This window comes from Oncorhynchus mykiss, chromosome 6 (assembly GCF_013265735.2).
Source record: "Oncorhynchus mykiss isolate Arlee chromosome 6, USDA_OmykA_1.1, whole genome shotgun sequence".
Taxonomy (NCBI): domain Eukaryota; kingdom Metazoa; phylum Chordata; class Actinopteri; order Salmoniformes; family Salmonidae; genus Oncorhynchus; species Oncorhynchus mykiss.
In genome coordinates, this window is record NC_048570.1 from 84,677,068 (window position 1) to 84,684,567 (window position 7,500).

Consider the following 7,500-nt stretch of genomic DNA (forward strand, 5'->3'; position numbering starts at 1 on the left):
AACGTATTAACACGGCTCAACGTATTAACACGGCTCAACGTATTAACACGGCCGACCTGCTCAACGTATTAACACGGCTCAACGTATTAACGCGGCTCAGCGTATTAACGCGGCTCAACATATTAACACGGCTCAACGTATTAACACGGCTCAACGTATTAACACGGCTCAACGTATTAACACGGCTCAACGTATTAACACGGCTCAATGTATTAACACGGCTCAACGTATTAACACGGCTCAACGTATTAACACAGCTCAACGTATTAACATGGCTCAGCGTATTAACACGGCTCAACGTATTAACCTCTCTGATCTCCCCATCCCGGATCCGGTATCGTGAATACAGACTCAAGCTCATTACCATAACGCAACGTTAACTATTCATGAAAATCGCAAATGAAATGAAATAAATATGCCATCTCTCAAGCTTAGCCTTTTGTAAACAACACTGTCATCTCAGATTTTCAAAATATGCTTCTCAACCATAGGAAAACAATCATTTGTGTAAAAGTAGCTAGCTAGCGTAGCATTTAGCGTTAGCATTAGCGTTAGCATCCAGCACGCAACATTTCAACAAAAACATAAAATCCTTAAAATAAAATAATTTACCTTTGAAGAACTTCGGATGTTTTCAATGAGGAGACTCTCAGTTAGATAGCAAATACTCAGTTTTTTCCAAAAAGATTCTTTGTGTATTAGAAATAGCTCCGTTTTGTACATCACATTTGGCTACAAAAAAACCCCGAAAATTCAGTCCTCAAAACGCGAACTTTTTTCCAAATTAACTCCATAATATCGACTGAAAACATGGCAAACGTGGTTTAGAATCAATCCTCAAGGTGTTTTTCACATATCTCTTCGATGATATATCGTTCGTGGAAGCATGGTTTCTCCTCTCAATCAAATGGAAAAATACTTGCAGCTGGCTTTGCGCACCAATTTCGACGCAGGACACCAGGCGGACACTTGGAAAATGTAGTCTCTTATGGTCAATCTTCCAATGATATGCCTACAAATGCTTCACAATGCTGCCGACATCTTGGGGAAACGGCAGAAGGTCTAAGCTTATTCCTGTCGCATTCACAGCCATATAAGGAGACATTAGAAAACAGAGCTTCAGAAATTCTGCTCATTTCCTGTTTGACGTTTCATCTTGGTTTCGCCTGTAGAATGAGTTCTGGGGCACTTACAGACAATATCTTTGCAGATTCTGAAACTTCAGAGTGTTTTCTTTCAAAAACTATGCATAGTCGAGCATCTTTTCGTGACAAAATATCGCGCTTAAAACGGGAACGTTTTTTATCCAAAAATGAAATAGCGCCCCTAGAGATCCAACAGGTTAACACGGCTCAACGTATTAACACGGCCGACCTGCTCAACGTATTAACACGGCTCAACGTATTAACACGGCTCAGCGTATTAACACGGCTCAACGTATTAACACGGCTCAACGTATTAACACGGCTCAACGTATTAACACGGCTCAACGTATTAACACGGCTCAATGTATTAACACGGCTCAACGTATTAACACGGCTCAACGTATTAACACAGCTCAACGTATTAACATGGCTCAGCGTATTAACACGGCTCAGCGTATTAACACGGCTCAACGTATTAACACGGCTCAACGTATTAACACGGCTCAGCGTATTAACACGGCTCAACGTATTAACACGGCTCAACGTATTAACACGGCTCAACGTATTAACACGGCTCAACGTATTAACACGGCCGACCTGCTCAACGTATTAACACGGCTCAACGTATTAACACGGCTCAACGTATTAACACGGCCGACCCGCTCAACGTATTAACACGGCCGGCCCGCTCAACGTATTAACACGGCCGATCCGCTCAACGTATTAACACGGCTCAATGTATTAACACGGCTCAACGTATTAACACGGCTCAACGTATTAACACGGCCGACCCGCTCAACGCATTAACACGGCCGACCCACTCAACGTATTAACACAGCCGACCCGCTCAACGTATTAACACGACCGACCCGCTCAACGTATTAACACGGCCGACCCGCTCAACGTATTAACACAGCCGACCCGCTCAACGTATTAACACGGTCGACCCGCTCAACGTATTAACACGGCCGACCTGCTCAACGTATTAACACGGCCGACCCGCTCAACGTATTAACCCGGCTCAGCGTATTAACACGGCCGACCCGCTCAGAGTATTAACACGGCCGACCCGCTCAACGTATTAACACGGCCGACCCGCTCAGCGTATTAACACGACCGGCCCGCTCAACGTATTAACACGGCCGACCCACTCAGCGTATTAACACGGCCGACCCGCTCAACGTATTAACACGGCTCAACGTATTAACACGGCCGGCCCGCTCAGCGTATTAACACGGCCGACCCGCTCAACGTATTAACACGGCTCAACATATTAACACGGCCGGCCCGCTCAACGTATTAACACGGCCGACCCGCTCAACGTATTAACACGGCCGACCTGCTCAGCGTATTAACACGGCCGACCCGCTAAGAGTATTAACACAGCCGGCCCGCTCAGCGTATTAACACGGCCGGCCCGCTCAACGTATTAAGACGGCCGACCTGCTCAACGTATTAACACGGCTCGATGTATTAACACGGCCGACCCGCTCAATGTATTAACACGGCCGACCCGCTTGATGTATTAACACGGCTCGATGTATTAACACGGCCGACCCGCTCAATGTATTAACACGGCCGACCTGCTCGATGTATTAACACGGCCGACCCGCTCAACGTATTAACACGGCTCAACGTATTAACACGGCCGGCCCGCTCAGCGTATTAACACGGCCGACCCGCTCGATGTATTAACACGGCCGACCCGCTCAATAAGCAGGATTAGTCGGCTGCTTGTGGCGGCAGATTGACGAGGGCAGCCTTTTCTGAACTGAACTGACCAACACGCACCTCCAACAACACATAAAACCTCACATACAGTGCATTCAGAAAGTATTCAGACGCCTTGATTTTTATCCACATTTTGTTACGTTACAGCCTTATTCTAAAATGTATTAAATAATTTTTTCCCCCTCATCAATCTACACACAATACCCCATAATGACAAAGCAATAACTGTTTTACATTTTTGCAAATGTATAAATAAAAAAAACTGAAATATCACATTTACATTAGTATTCAGACCCTGTACTTTGTTGAAGAACCTTCACAGCCTTGAGTCCTTGGTATGACGCTACAAGCTTGGCACACCTGTATTTGAGGAGTTTCTCCCATTCTTCTCTGCAGATCCTCTCAAGCTCTGTCAGGTTGGATGGGGAGCGTTGCTGCACAGCTTTTTCAGGTCTCTCCAGAGATGTTCGATTAGGTTCAAGTCCGGGCTCTGGCTGGGCCACTCAAGGACATTCAGAGACTCGTCCGGAAGCCACTCCTGCATTGTCATGCGTTTAGGGTCGTTTATGTGTTTAGGGTCGTTGTCCTATTGGAAGGTGAACCTTCACCCCAGTCTGAGGCCCTGAGCGGTCTGGAGCAGGTTTTCATCAAGGATCCCTCTGTACTTTGCTCCGTTCATCTTTCCCTCGATCCTGACTAGTCTCCCAGTCCCTGCTGCTGAAAAACATTGCCAGGTTTCCTCCAGACGTGATGCTTGGCATTCAGGCCAAAGAGTTCAATCTTGGTTTCATCAGACCAGAGAATCTTGTTTGTCATGGTCTTAAGAGTCCTTTAGGTGCCTTTTGGCAAACTCCAAGCAGGCTGTCATGTGCCTTTTTCTGAGGAGTGGCTTCCATGTGCCCACTCAACCATAAAGGCCTGATTGATGGAGTGCTGCAGAGATGTTTGTCATTCTTGAAGGTTCTCCCATCTCCACAGAGGAACTCTGGAGCTCTGTCGGAGTGACCACCTCCACCTCCTTGGTCAATTCCCTGACCAAGGCCCTTCTCCCCCGATTGCTCAGTTGGCCGAGTGGGCCAGCTCTAGGAAGAGTCTTGGTGGTTCCAAACTTCTTCCATTTAAGAATGATGGAGGCCACTGTGTTCTTGGGGACCTTTAATGCTGCAGAAATGTTTTGGTTCTATTCCCCAGATATTTGCCTCGACACAATCCTGTCTCAGAGTTCTTCGGACAATTCCTTCGGCCTTATGGCTTTGTTTATACTCTGACATGCACTGTTATCTGTGGGACCTTATATAGACACGTGTCTGCCTTTCCAAATCTTATCCAATAAATGTAATTTACCACAGGTGGACTCCAATCAAGTTGTAGAAACATCTCAAGAATGATCAATGGAAATAGGATGCACCTGAGTCTCATAGCAAAGGGTCTGAATACTTATGTAAATAAGGTATTTCTGTTTTTTATTTTTAATATATTTGCAACATTTCAAAAAAACATTTTTTGCTTTGTCATTAAGGGGTATTGTGTGTAGATTGATGAGGGAAAATTTAAAATGGATTTTAATCTATTTTAGAATAAGGCTGAAATGTAACAAAATGTGGAAAGAGTCAAGAGGTCTGAATACTTTCTGAATCCACTCTAATTCTGCCCAAAACCAATGACAATTTCTCTCAACCAGTGGCAAATGGGCTTTTTAGTTGAGCACTGATGCCGCCCTGTGATAAACAATGCCCACTTTGTCAAAGGCAGGGGCTCAAAATATTTATCTTGTCCATTCCCAGCGCGCCTCTCCAGGGTGCTGTTGGAGAGACACATCACTGCGGCGCTCCACCAACGTTCCGTCATAAAAATAATCTAACATAAATCATGTAGCAGATATAGGATGTGGTAGAAAGAATATGTGGCCTTTTCTGTAGCCTACAGGCTGGGGATAAAATGGATGACAATGTAATGAGACACTTATTACATCATGCAGGTTTCTCCGATCAAATAGCCTAACCTACATGGCACCCAATCAAATAAAAAATGTGCTGTCATGGTAACAAACAACATACCCTGAGAACAGGACAGGTCAAAGTTAAATGGACATTATGGAATGGACAGTCACAACTGTTGTACAGAAGTTTCACCCTGTTGGCATGATCAGTGGTTTCAAGTATTCAAGTATTCAAGTATGTATCACAGCAAAAAATACAATACTTCTACATTTCCCGCTGTGTAAACACACTGCAAAAAGGCTCACGATAACAGTTGGGTAGCTGATATTCAGAGCTTAAATCACCAAATTGATTAGTCACAGGATTCCACTGCTGCCGACATGGTAGGCTACACCCCAGTAAGCATGAGCCGAACTCTTTTGGTCCAGACCCCATGTCTTTTTTGGTGTTTTACAAATGGTAGGCTTACCACATAGATAGGCATTCATAACATTTAATTTAGGAAAATACGTATTTTTCCACCTAGGGTGGCAGAATGACAAGAACCAGCCCTGTGCATAACAGCTCCTTGTGTAGGGTGCATTGCCAAATGTGCCAAATAGCAAGTAAGGGCATTCCCAGAGAACAGACTGAGAGAAGAAGAGTCAGCGCAAACTCTCCAATTTACATCTCAGCACACACCTCCTCAGGGCTAGGGAGAGGAAGCATGGAGGAGTGTTGAGAGAAGAGAGAGGGGGGGAGAAGAGAGAGAGGGGGGGAGAGAAGAGAGAGAGGGGGGGAGAAGAGAGAGAGAGGGGGGAGAAGAGAGAGAGGGGGGTAGAAGAGAGAGAGAAGGGGGGAGAAGGAAGCAGAGAGGAGTGCTGAGAGAGAGGGGAAGAGAAGAGAGAGAGGGGGTAGAAGAGAGAGAGGGGAGAGAAGAGAGAGAGAGGGGGGAGAAGAGAGAGGGAGGGGGAGAGAAGAGAGAGAGGGGGGAGAAGAGAGAGGGGGGGAAGAGAGAGAGAGGGGGGAGAAGAGAGAGAGAGAGGGGGGAGAAGAGAGAGAGAGAGAGGGAGAGAAGGAAGCAGAGAGGAGTGCTGAGAGAGAGGGGAAGAGAAGAGAGAGAGGGGGGGAGAAGAGAGAGGGGGGGAGAAGAGAGAGAGGGGAGAGAAGAGAGAGAGAGGGGGGAGAAGAGAGAGAGGGGGAGAGAAGAGAGAGGGGGGAGAGAAGAGAGAGAGAGGAGAGAAGAGAGAGAGGGGGGGAGAAGAGAGAGAGAGGGGGGTAGAAGAGAGAGAGAAGGGGGAGAAGGAAGCAGAGAGGAGTGCTGAGAGAGAGGGGGAGAGAAGAGAGAGGGGGGAGAGAAGGAAGCAGAGAGGAGTGCTGAGAGAGAGGGGGAGAGAAGAGTGAGAGAGGGGGAGAGAAGAGAGAGAGGGGGAGAGAAGGAAGCAGAGAGGAGTGATGAGAGAGAGGGGGAGAGAAGAGAGAGAGAGGGGGAGAGAAGAGAGAGAGGGGGGAGAGAAGGAAGCAGAGAGGAGTGCTGAGAGAGAGGGGGAGAGAAGAGAGAGAGTGGGGAGAAGAGAGAGAGAGGGGGCTGGAAGAGAGAGGGGGGAGAGAAGGAAGCAGAGAGGAGTGCTGAGAGAGGGGGAGAGAAGAGAGAGAGAAGGGGGAGAAGAGAGGGGGGAGAGAAGGAAGCAGAGAGGAGTGCTGAGAGAGAGGGGGAGAGAAGAGAGAGAGGGGGAGAGAAGAGAGAGAGGGGGGAGAGAAGGAAGCAGAGAGGAGTGCTGAGAGAGAGGGGGAGAGAAGAGAGAGAGGGGGGAGAGAAGGAAGCAGAGAGGAGTGCTGAGAGAGAGGGGGAGAGAAGAGAGTGAGGGGGGAGAAGAGAGAGAGAGGGGGAGAGAAGGAAGCAGAGAGGAGTGCTGAGAGAGGGGGAGAGAAGAGAGAGGGGGGGAGAGAAGAGAGAGGGGGGAGAAGAGAGAGAGAAAGACAGAAAGAAAGAAATAAAGAAAGAAAGAAAGAGGAACATAAAACTCACTCTTTCATCCTCTCTGACAGGTACAGACAGACACAAACTCCCTACAACATGAATCATTGTGGGGGAAGTAGAAGTGGCCTGCTTCAAGGTTTTGTAAGGCTTTACTAAGGATCCATGGTTGTATTGTAAAGCTGCGCCTGGCAGGGCTAGTAAAATGAGTTGACATGGCATTAACAAGCAATCCAGAGCCACACACAGTGTCTTAAAGGTATTCCAAAAGCCCAGCGGCAGCAATTACAGAACCTATCAGCCGTTTCCATGGCAACTAGCGTTGGAGGGATAATGCTGTCTTCTTCTCGGTCAGAATAAGCCGAAGGTAAAAAAAATATTTTAAAAAAAGAGACGCCGATGACTAATTGTCCATTCAGCAATCACGGTTATGTACACAGTGAAGTAGAGAGGGAAAAAGAGAAAGAGAGAGAGAGAGCGAGGGGAAGTGGAGAAAGAGAGAGAGAGAGAGAGAGAGAGAGAGAGAGAGAGAGAGAGAGAGAGAGAGAGAGAGAGAGAGAGAGAGAGAGAGAGAGAGAGAGAGAGAGAGAGAAAGAAAGACAGACTTAGCCTTAAACAGGCATGTGGCTGTTCACTTGGCCACATTCACAACACGATACAATGTGAAAGCAGAGCCTGCATGCGGCCAGCCTCAGAGCTTCCAGTGTGAGGCAGGGTTAAGTGAATA

General features: G+C 47.2%; 1 protein-coding gene across 4 annotated transcripts in view; it reads right to left on the reverse strand.

Annotated features, from left to right (window-relative positions):
• The window catches only part of LOC110506177 (A disintegrin and metalloproteinase with thrombospondin motifs 17-like), a 211,808-nt gene that overhangs the window by 199,036 nt on the left and 5,272 nt on the right, over positions 1 to 7,500 (reverse strand). The gene's annotated exons all lie outside the window — the stretch shown is intronic.